Raw genomic sequence first — 12874 nt, forward strand, 5'->3', positions numbered from 1 at the left:
ATGCCGGTTAGTTTGTATACAATCACTCATTCCATTACATATCAGACTACATTTAGGAAGTTTTACAGCCCATTCTACAGTGGGTTACAATCAGGAAAGGTCTCACAATGCTCGTAGCAAACAGCAAGCAAAACAAACTTCTCAGCAATTGTATTTCTTATCAAAGATCCATAATAAGCAGAAAAGAGAACCTAGCTTTAAACTAAGGCGGGGCTGTCATTTGGATTCAAAGCTGTTCCTTTCACTAACATGAGGACCGATGACAACTATGGATCAACTAACAGAGAAGTAATATGTCCGCATAAGAAATAGCAAAAACAACAGTGAAACAGACCCCCATACATATGGCCATATGATGTGTGACAAAGGCAATCCTGAAATACATTGGGTAAAGCATGCTCTTTTCATTAATGATGCTGAATCAGTTGTAGACCAATGTGGAAAACAATAGATCTTGGTCCCTGCTCCACACCATCCATAAAAGTCAATACCGTATAGCCAACAATTCCACTTCTGGGCATGTACTCAACATAAATGTGTTAATACGTTTACATTTTTATGAAAAAGAATGTTCATAAAGGCATTCTTTGTAATGGGCCCAAACAAACAGTTCCAACCTTTGAAAAGACAAATTTAACAAACTCATATAATGATTATGATACAGCAACAATAATGAATAACTTGCAAATACGAAGTATTCAGAAGTATTTCACAAATATAACGTTAAGCATAATTAGTCAATAAAGAGTACCTACTGCACTGCCTGAGTGGCTCAGTCAGTTAAGCTTCCGACTACAGCTCAGGTCATGATCTCGTGGTCTGTGAGTTCGAGCCCTGTAACAGGCTCTGTGCTGACAGCTCAGAGCCTAGAGCCTGCTTTGGATTCTGTGTCTCCCTCTCTCTCTGCCCCTCCCCTGCTTGTGCTCTGTCTCTCTCTCTCTCTCTCAAAAATAAATAAACATTAAAAAAAAAATAAAAAAAAAATTTTTTAACGTTTATTTATTTTTGAGACAGAGAGAGACAGAGCATGAACGGGGGAGGGTCAGAGAGAGGGAGACACAGCATCTGAAACAGGTTCCAGGCTCTGAGCTGTCAGCACAGAGCCCGACGCGGGGCTTGAACTCACGGACCGCGAGATCATGACCTGAGCCGAAGTCGGCCGCTTTACCGACTGAGCCACCCAGGCGCCCCTAAAAAAACATTTTAAAGAGTACCTACGGGATGATTCAATTGTATGAAATTCAAAAGCACATGAAACTAATATACTATGCTCCAAGTCAAGGTAGTGGGCTGGTGGTGACTGAAAGGGAACACTGGAATGGTTTTGTGGGTGTTAATTGTTCTGAAAATTCCTTTAGATATTGGTTTCATGTGTGTTCATTTTGTGGAGTCTCATTGATTTTGTGTGTGTAAGATATATATGACCTATATGTAAGTCATATATATATGACTTAATTCACATAAGTCATATATGTGTGTATGTATATATATGTATATATGTATATATGTATATGTATATATATATGTATATGTATGTATATATATGACATATATATATGACTTACTTCAATAAAAAATTTATTTTATAATGAGAGAAAATTCCTCATTATTCATACCTATATATCAGGATTTTGTGAATCTTAAATTAAACCTTACCATCTATGTATTTGTGATACCTGCCTTCTGGAACTTAATTTTGCCCAGCCTAAGGTCCCAACTCTCTCCTACTTCTAGTCTGTACAGTATCCAGATCAATGGCCTCTCTGTTTTGTAGACCCCATTGTCTCTTATGCAATTGATAATTGTGATTTTGCTTCAGTTAAGAGAATTGCCTTATATTTTGTATCATAAAATTACTAAATATCTTCTCTAATATCATATATAATTCAGAATATTCTAAACTTATATCTAATATAGTACTTTCTATGATACTGTCAACACCTAGCCAAAGCAATATCAATCATTTGATCGACAGCACAGCTCTTAATTGGATGCAGTAAGAAAGTCTCTTTAAAATCAAACACACAACCACTCAATGCCCTGGAAAAGTAAGAGAGAGATGGGAGCAGGGTAGAGGGCAAGAGAGAACAATATCCTTTCATGCAGGATGAGTTTCTGATTGAAGCAAATAAAGGAAACTGAAAATCTCATTGATTCCTGCACAAAAGTAAGAGTATGACTTCATTGGCTAGTATGAGGTGAAATGCCAAAGCAGAACATGTCAATGAAGGAATGAACCATATTCCTAATCCCTATATAAGTAATTCCTATAAATGCATTGGTATATGTTATTATCCACAGTTCATTCTCCTCTGCTAGTATTTTTAGTGAGAGAGGGTATGATGTAACCTCATGGAAACTTTATTTAAGAGCAAACACTTCCATTGGCATAGAATGACAGTAATTTATTCCTGGAGAAATTTGAAATAGAATTGCACATCTAAAATTTTAAGTAATCTTTTTTATTTTTGGCCATATTATTGTTCTGAATTTTTGAAATTCATAAATAATATCAAGCTGGCACATTCTATGGAGATACACTGAATACTACTCCTGGATATTAGCTGAATAAAACAAGCATAAATATAGTCTGGGCGAATTCCAGCAGATCAGTTATTTCCATCTATATCTGGGTGCCTGGGTAGGCAGAACTTCTGTAAAAATACCAATTAAAAGTTGCCAGAGTCTTGTTTATCTACCTGGATATCTGGAGATTATATATATACTGCCACCTTTCAAGTTATTTTCTATGAACTGTGAAGAAATGTTTGAAGAAGCATCTAGTTATGATAATGCAAGGCAAGCATGCACCTATTGTTCTGAGGAAAACGTAGTAACACCAGTTATGTGTCCTCAGGGACTTTCACTGTCAGTATCCTTTGAGATACATTTCTGGAGAAGAAGGAAAACGTTTTGCATGGACTCCGAGGAGGAAAAAGATAAGAAACTTCACTTTTCCCTTTGAAGCTCAAAGATTTTAGAAGCACTATGAAATGATTCTGACTCCTCAGTCAAGAGGGCACAAGGACCCAATGGAGAAATCCTTATCATGGTACATTCACATCGGTAAACCTGTATAGTAGTATGTCCTAAAGCTGGATACGTACTCACCTCATGATTTGGCAATTCCAGTTCTACTTTATATTCAAACAGATATCAGTTCATATGCTGACCTCAAGACTTCTGCTAAAATATTCATAGCAATACAATTCGTAATATTCCTGGGTAGAAACTACCCAAATGCCTATCAACATCTTAAAAGGTAAATAAATGAAGTGTACTGACATGATGTACTTATATACAGCAATGAGAATGAAAAAAAAAAAGACAAAATATGGTTGAATCTCAGAAACATAATATTGAGGGAATTAAGTTAGTGTGAAATAATACATACTATAGGGAGTCCTTGTATTTAAAGTTCAAAGAGGGTTAGAACTAATCTATGCAGTTAGAGGTCAGTACATAGTAACTCTTGAATAGGGTCAATGACTGGAAAGAGATACAATGGGGGTTTGGTGTGCTAGTAATGTTCTTTCTTAATCCAGATACTGGTTACATGGGAATATATAGTTTGTCAATATTCATCAAGCTGTAGAGCTATGATATGTGTCCTTTCCTATATGTATGTTACACTTCAATTAAACATTTAAAAATATAATAAGTTGTGAACTTTTTTCAAGCTGGCAAATGTGTTATGCCATTTTTACACATTATATGTTTAGATCTAAATTTAGTGGAAATAGCATCATTAAAATAACATGAATAAATGATCTCAATAGAAAATATTTTTATATATGTCATATTGTTAACATGTATGTTTAAACAATTTTATAAAATAAATATGTATATTTATTTGTAACATATAGCCACTTATTTTTGATGAACGGCAATAGGAAAAATTTATTTGTAATAAACTTCTTAGCATACCATTATATTGGGCTTTAAAGTTTAAAAGATATCTGATCATGAAAACAGAAATATGTGTCTAATTATAAATTCACTTATTTCATGTTTTCCATCTATCTTGTTCAACGTCGAAAAATACAACTGTTTTGTACTGTGGAGAAATGACTCGACGTGAGACTGGCATCGCCCAGAAGCTTTGGTACTGAGGGTAGCTGGAACAGAATGTCTGAATGAACAGAGCCCCTAAGAATTTGAGGAGAAAGAGTAAGGCATTATTATTAGCAATAAATCTCAGCAGCCTTGATTACATTTTGTATAATTAACTAACCCTTGAGTTTAAAAATCACTTCTGAATGAAAGATTACTAAAGTGCCAATAATAAATAAGTGTCAGGTAGTATGAATTAGGGAAGCATATTTTAACCTTGGTGTTTGACATTTACATGCAAGAATAATACAGACAACACTACAAAATAGGGATTATTATTCTCCTTTTTTAAATAAGGTAACTAATACCGAGTGGTTAAAACCATGCATAAGTTCAATAGGATGTGGGGAGTCTGAATTTAAAACCAGGAATGTCTGATTTCAGAGCCCTGGCTCTTAACCAACATGCTATAGTGCCCATGATAATATCAAAAAACCCCACAGAAAAGACACACGTGTTAAAGACACTTTGAACCTAGAAATATAATTTCTTACCAGTTCATCAAAGGGTTGCTAACACTCAGAACAACGGAAGACTTCTTTGTATCTCAATATCACAGAGGAAAACATGCACTTTCCTCTAAAAGCTCAGAAAGGGACAGAGACAACATGTGGCAAATATGCTTTTGAAAGTCGGTACTTAAGGAAGTCTGCCTGGGAAAGAGAACTGTGTGGTCCTAGGGTTGAATGACTTGAAGCTTTAAAAAAAGCTTTAAAAAAAGCTTCAAACTTAAAAAAAAATGTCATTCTTAAAGTTGGGAAAATGAAAAAATGCAAAATTACAGTTAAATAAATCTCACAAAATAAACTGATTCCCAGATGCCATACACTTTTTAATTAGTATCCATGTTGCAATGTTTGTCCTTTGGCTGTAATGGCTTTCACTTGTAGCACTACCACCGTCCTTTCGACTTGTGTAAGCTCATTCATCAGTTACTGCACATTAAACTCTGCAGGGTAGCAGGAGCTAGACCATGCAATGAGGGTGAGAAAAAAAAAATATATATATATATATAATCATATTATATAAAGTTTCCTATCCTCAAGATGCTTAGTCTGCAAAATCAAATCCTTTTGAAATTAATATTTTAGAATAGCGAATTCACTTTTATTTTAATATAGCAGAGAGAGATGGCATCACCCACTTCCCTTCTCAGATAGAACTTAAAATTGATTAGAAGAGCAAGGATGAAAAACCCAAATATCATCTGCTATGAAATTAAGAGATACTTACATTCCTGGACCACGATAGCAATCAAAACCAAAAAGAAATGTCACAGGACATTAAGAGAGGATGGCCCATTGCTGCTGACATCAGACAATGGGGTTAAGAATCCTACTTGGAGGAGAGTGGCACACACCTAGTGGCAAATAACTCCTTGTTTAGAACAACCCAAAGTCACCCAACAGACAAGTCAGATTTTCAGAAAGAAGTTTGTAAGTAAGACTTGGTAAAGATGCACTGTAAGCATATCTATGGCGTCCAACCTCTGTTGCGTGGAGAGTAGTGACGACCAGAAGATCTCTCCCTCTCTTTCCCTCTCCCTTATCTCTCTTTCTCCCTCTCTACCTCTCTCTCCCTCCCTCACACACACATAGACATGCACACATGATCTATGCCACACAGAATTCTCACCAGCTTGAAACTAAACTTTATCCCCTTCTCCATATAAGCATCTCAGCTCAGAAAGAACGCATCTCAAAGGAAGGTAAATAATAATTGTAAAGAAACCAAAGGGAAACGCAAGACGTTCCCATGACGAAAGGAAACAGGAAAAACAGACGGCACGTAAAAAACTTTAGCCAGAAAAATCTCTTCACGCAGTAAATAAAAACTATGCCCATAATATAATCATGGACGTATAAACTAATACAACAAATAAATTTATAAACCAAAATACCAAAGCAGGGAAATAAGAATTCAGAGGTAATATGCTAGGATAACAGAAATAAAAAAAAGCATGAGCTGGTAGAACTCAGGAGATGGAATTAAAAACTCAAACTAAGTTGGTATGACAAATACTATAAACCATCTGACATTGGCTAGCATGACAGGGCAAGTCTTCAAAGCAGACAAAAAAGTTCAAATAGAACTTAAAGGAGAAATGGAATCGAAGTCAATCAGAGGAAGAAAGGATGTCCAGTTTAATAGAGCATGTACAAAGACATAGTATATTTTCTGAGAACTAAACATGGCTTTCTACAGGATAAGAGGAAGAGAAAACTGATGAATGGGACTGGAATTGTAGACAAATACTGGATTTTGCATAGTGTTTTATGCCAACCTAATAAATGTAACTTCATGTTATTATAAACAGGACCTATAGGTGGCTCAAATCAGAAGATTAATATGACCACTTATATTTTAGAAAGATCCCCCTGCCCACAATGAGGGAGACAGCTAGATTAAGATGAATATAGGAGGCACAGAAGTGAGAATAATGGTAATTCCTTTCTATAATCCAGAGATAAAATATAATGACGAAATTATAGATAATGGCTAGAGAAAAGTGTGAGAAAAATAAGAAATATTTCATAAGAAACATCTACAAAACAGTTTGGCCAACTGAATACAGCAGGTAAGGGAAAGGAAACCTGAAGAATGACTCTAAGTGTCTGAATTACTCGACTGGTTGGATGGCCTCCCAGAATAAGTGTAGAAACAGTGTAGGAAATACAGTTTAGGGGGAGAGAGGAGGAATAGATGATGCATTACCTACAAGTAAGTATATTAAAATAAATCAAATAACCCAAATAATTATTGGACTTCAATAAAAAAATGATACAGTACCAGAAACTGCATTCCAAAAGGTATTGGCAAATTTTGAATGACGTAAAAATAAGAAAGTCATCCCTATGTTTGCACATCATATTTCATAATTTTAATCTAGCATGATTTTAAATGTTTTAAAGTATTAAAATCATCACAAACTGTGTATCTCTCAGTAGCACTAAATGCTCAGAGAATTTACACAAAATTAGATAATTTTGAAAAGTCAATCTTTAAGGAAATCAACCTAAATTACCGAAATCATGTTACAGACTTGGTTAGGAAACATAAGTACTCTCTATTATTCTACTTGTTTCAATATTTCATTCAGCCTTTACTTTCGTGTTGTCTAATATGATAAACGTTATCCAGATTTTCTGTTGTATTAGAAATTTAGGGAAATCTGCAACATCATTTAACAACATTCTATGAAATGTACCAAGCAAAGCAGGCAGGGTTTTAAACTGCATGAAAATAATTAGAATAGGACATTCTAATGAGAAGTTACCATTAAGATGCTCTCCACTAATTATACCATATTTATTTATCTTTAATGTTTGTTACTACTATATAATGAATGAACCACTAAGCTTTATCTTAGTTTCAGGTCTTCGTTAAATGTCCTTCTTGGAATTTTGTTCTTTTGGTAGGTGTGATTTGGTCATATTTATTTTCAGCTCTATTTGGCTATTTTGAATTTTGATGAGTTTTCTTCCTATGCAGTGATGGAAAGTTATATGTAACTTCCAAAAGATAAATGTGAATATAGTTCTTATCTGTAAAGCCACAGCACAAAAAGTAAATTTTAGGGTAGAAGGGGATATATGATAGCTTAAATGTGTGTGTGTGTATATATATATATATATATATATATATATATATATATATATATATCATTGTAATTGGAATGAAGATGGTATGTATCTCCCAGAAAACAATGTCCCTACTCACACAGAGACACAGAGACTGGTGCTGGTAGTTGTAGGATAAATAAGGCAATACCTGTCCTTGTGAAATTTATCCATGTAGTCACCATGAAAGGCAGGTAATTTGAACTGAATTGCATCCCCCTAAAATTCATATGTTGAAGACAGAAAGGCACTGCGCAAGCATTCTATTGTTCTCTCAAACTTCACAACAAAATTAGCCCCTCCTCAACCTCAAGAATATGCAAATACAGGAATAAAAATAGGCCAGTAGTTGAACAGTAGTGGAGATAACCTAGATGTTTAACTTTGTTTCCCATATAAGGGGGCAAACGTATTTCAATCTTTCGGCTGGTGACATTTTATGATTAAACAATATAAATCTATCAAGAAATGAGATGCTCACAGATATCCATAATTACACAACTTTTGAAAAAAAATCATATTTTTTCTAGATTTTTTCATTCTTTTCTTTCTCTTCATAATTTTGATATCATGTAAAGTTGATTCAGTTTATTCAAGTGAGAGGAGAATTCTGGAAAGAGGGCAGACAAACATACTGAGCAATGAGGATAGTCAAACAAAAAGGCACAGACAATATCTACAGAAAGAAAATTAACACTCTCATGATTACCAAAATGCAAGCAGATGAAGAATGGACCCCTGATACTTAATCTTTGCATGACAATGGGAGAAGGAAGCAAAAGGGCATCTGATAAAACTTGAGAACACGAAATAACCCACAGCTTATATGAAAGCACAGCAAATCAGTTCGAGAATGGCAGCAAAACTGGGAGTGCGTATGATTGAGAGAGAACAAGGTGCCTTGGATAAGAGAACAAGGGGTTTCAGATAAGTGCAAAGATGCAGAGCATCCTGTACCCTATAAACTCTTGGAACTAATCTCTTTTCTATGACAATAATCCGTGCTCAGGAGAAATGTCTATGACTAAAACTCAAAATAAAAACAACAGAGGCAAAAAAAAAAAAAAAAAGGAGACAGAATAAAGAAGATAGAATAAACTGAAGGAGAGAATCATGAATTCAGGAGTTCTCATGACATAAATTGCTATATACTTCAACTCTTCATAAAAACAACAGAAGAGAGAAATTTCGATCCAAGTTAGAAATGCTATCTTAAAGTTTAATGAAATTAATTTCATAAACATAAATACAACCAAAATGACACCCAACCTGCGTTTCATGGGTTTGAGCCCCATTTCTGTGCTGACAGCCCAGAGCCTGGAGCCTGCTTCAGATTCTGTGTCTCCCTCTCTCTTTGCCCCTACCCTGCTTACGTTCTGTCTCTCTCTGTCTCAAAAATAAATAAGCATTAAAAAAAATTTTTTTAAAGAAAGAAAGAGAGACTAAGACACAAAATAAATAACATCCATACAATGAAGGCAGGTCAGAGGAAATGGCCACAAAACATCAGTACATCAAAATGGATAAAAAGATGAAACAAAGTCATTTAAAATATGAAAGAACAGGGAGCGCCTGAGTGGTTCAGTCGGTTAAGCGTCCAACTTTGGCTCAAGTCATGATCTCACAGTTCCTGGGTTTGAGCCCCACATCGGGCTCTGTGCTGACAGCTCGGAGCCTGGAGCCTGCTTCGGATTCTGTCTCCTTCTATCTCTGCCCTTCCCCCACTTGGGGTCTCTCTCTCTCTCTCTCTCTCTCTCTCTCTCTCTCAAAAATAAATAAAAATGTAAAAAAAATTTTTTTAAATATGGAAGAACAATATAACTCAGAAATGGGGTGATAGGATCAGGGAAGAAGTAGAAACTTAAAACAAATATGTCTAAAATATAGAATGAGAAGAGCAAATAACCAGGCAGTATTTTAAGGGAAATAGAAGATTAAAAAAAAAATAGAAACATTTTATAAATCAAAAGAAATTACAATAATTTCATATCTAGTCAAGATTAATTTCAAGTATAAAGTTTGCAGAAAATTTGTCATCAGCATGCAGGGTCTTAGGGCATGTTTTTCTGATGAGTCTTAACTTAAAATTTACTAAATAATGAGCTTCAGACAACGAAAATGACTGCAAAGAATTTGTCCTCTTAGGAGGACTGGTGGTGAAGATTACAGATTAGTGATTTACCTATGGAATCAAAATTAATGGAGGACATAAAGAAGAGAGTATAGAATGGATTGGCAGCATGTTCTGACAATGGGTATAATACAACTGTGAATAAATAGTAGAGAATGAGTAGAGCATTTGAAAAAAGCTCTTTTTTAAACTAAATTGGTGCTAATGTTGGTATTATTATTCTAAAGAAGCTGTGGGTGTAATGTAGGATAAAATCAACAATTCTAATTTTATCAACCCTAGTATCCTTTCAATTTAGGCTATTCAATGTGGGGGAGAGGAGATAAACATATAAAAAAAGGAAAGGTTAAGTTTTACTGAATATGAATTCAAGTTTCATGCAAAATCAGATATCTTATTTTTAAAATATTTATCTAAGTTTTCTTCACACATGTCTATATTTATGTAGAGAGATGATAGATGATAGATAGATAGGTGATAGATAGGTGATAGGTGATAGATAGATAGATAGATAGATAGATAACAGATACATAGATGATAGATAGGTGATAGGTGATAGGTGATAGATAGATAGATAGATAGATAGATAGATAGATAGATAGATAATAGAGCACACACACATATTTTCTAATGCTGTTCACTGGAAAATTCTAGTAACAATGATCAACCTATTAGGAATGGCAATCCTTTCTCCAAAGTGTGATCTTTAAATACCATCTCCTGCTAGAAGGAATCTGGGCTACTTGGATAATTGCCTAATTCTAGGTCTCAGACAGGAAATGTACAATATACCATTTTCCTATAAGATTGTCAGAGAAGTTGGTTCTAATAACAAGACATTTGATCAGAGATATAATTAATGAAGGAGAGAATAAATTGGGTTTCTGAGAAAGAACGTTCTTGACAGAGGGAATAGCAAAGTGCAAGTTCTATAGGTAGAATTATGTTTGTTGTATTGAGAAAAAGTAAAGAGGTCTTTCTGGCTGCAGCTTTGAAAGTGAGGGTAAGTGTATCAAGCAATGGACAGATGGCTTAGAGGTTGGCCAGAACATGAAGGGTTTTGTAGACCATTTCTAACAGTTTGGCTTTTCTCTGAGAAAAACAATTTGTAGAGTTATTTTGAGCAGAGAATTAGTATGACCCAACTTCTGTTTTGAAAGGATCACTCTGGCTGCTGTGTTACATTAAATTATTAGGGGAAGAGTAAAAGTAAAAGCAGGGAGACCAGTTGAGAGCCTGTCAGTGATCTGGGTAAGATCTGGTGGACACTGGGACATGCATAAGATAAAAATGGTGAGAAGTGGTAGGATTCCAAGTATCTCTTGAACGTACAGTCAGTGGGCTTTTGTGATAGATGTAGGGTGTGAAAGAAAGAGACATTTCAAGACCACGCCAAGGTCTAAGACCTGAGCAATTATAAAAATGAAGACTAATTCCTGAGATGACGAAGACTTTGAGAAGTGCAGGTCACCAGGGGACAAATCAAATACAAAAGTCTGCATAACTGTTCATCATAATTATTAAAATTATATTAAAATATACTCATTTTAAAATATTTCCTTTTTCTTACTGCTACATTTCATTAAACATTGTAGTCAATCTTTGCAAATGCATCTTTCATGTCACAGGCTTTATCAAAATCAGGGCAATTTTTAAGGCCACCTAACACATTTTTAAGAATACATCATCTTCACTTCTATCTGTGTTGTGAAAAATAGCACCTTTTCAAGTTAGGACTGATACGCCTCTGGAGATCTGATCCCACATATATAATATGAAGACCATCTTTTGAAAAATTTGTCTTACAAATGTGGGTACATGCTCTCAAAATATAAACCACCTATTATACTATAATAAATTCCACAACATTTCTATCAAGTGTTGTTTAAGGAACTTAATTGAAACACTATGCATCTATTTGCAATGGAGATATTGACACTTTAGGAAAAAATATTCAAACTTGCTAAATTCCTTTGATTTTTTTTTTTATTACAACTGATGGTCTCATTCAAAATGAACACTGGTTTTCATTGAGGTCATTCTGGAAGAGGGTGTCTTACCCAAATAGTAAGTATTCTGTTGTTTAAAATAAAATAATTATGAAACTACCTTTTAATATGAAAGGCATGGCAAGAACAAGCATAAGAAGCAATTCTATTTTTAGAATGATGAAAAGGGAGATAAAATACAAACAAGTGAAGTACATTCAGGAATAATTATTTCCCTAACTCAGGGATTTTTACTTTCTCTATATTGTTCCATCTGTGTAAATTCTTTGTACCTTTACTGATTTTTCATTCCATATTTAAATATTTTTATTTAACTTTGGAATTTCAGGGAGGAAAATATAGTTAAGTTGAATCTTTTAATCACCAAAAGAAGAAACTTAAAATTACCAAATCTATTCTTATTAACATTTTCTTGACAAGAGAGCATCATGAAAAAGCATTCAATAGTGTAATATTTAATTTTCAAGTTTAAATATTAGTTATATTCCACAGTTAATAAAGATATTTAGTCTGATGACTTTCAATTCTGCTCATTTACATTTTGAGGTGTTGCCTAGTAAAATTTGTTACCAAATTTTATTTGTTATTTATATACAAGGGATAGAATAAGGCTTTCTTGAGATAGTAAATCACTGGGGTGCCTGGCTGTCTCAGTTGGTAGAGTGTGTGAGTCTTGATCTCAGGGTCATGAGTTCAAGTCCCATATTGGGCATGGAGCCTACTTAAATACATACATACATACATACATACATACATACATACATACATACATAACAGGGGGAACAAAAGCACTAAGTCACTATTGTGTCATTATTTTTAAAGAAACTAATATCAATGTTGGAGAGTTAAAGTTGAGATTAACTCATAATGGTCCATAGAAGAGTTATGTAAAGTCTCCCTAAGAAACAGTACTCCAAGGTCAAGACATTCCTTGACAAAATTGAATGTACTCCTACATTTAAAGAAAGAATGTATCAGATAGAGAAGGATTAGTAACCTAT

Source organism: Panthera tigris, chromosome F2, assembly GCF_018350195.1.
Source record: "Panthera tigris isolate Pti1 chromosome F2, P.tigris_Pti1_mat1.1, whole genome shotgun sequence".
NCBI classification, from domain to species: Eukaryota; Metazoa; Chordata; class Mammalia; order Carnivora; family Felidae; genus Panthera; species Panthera tigris.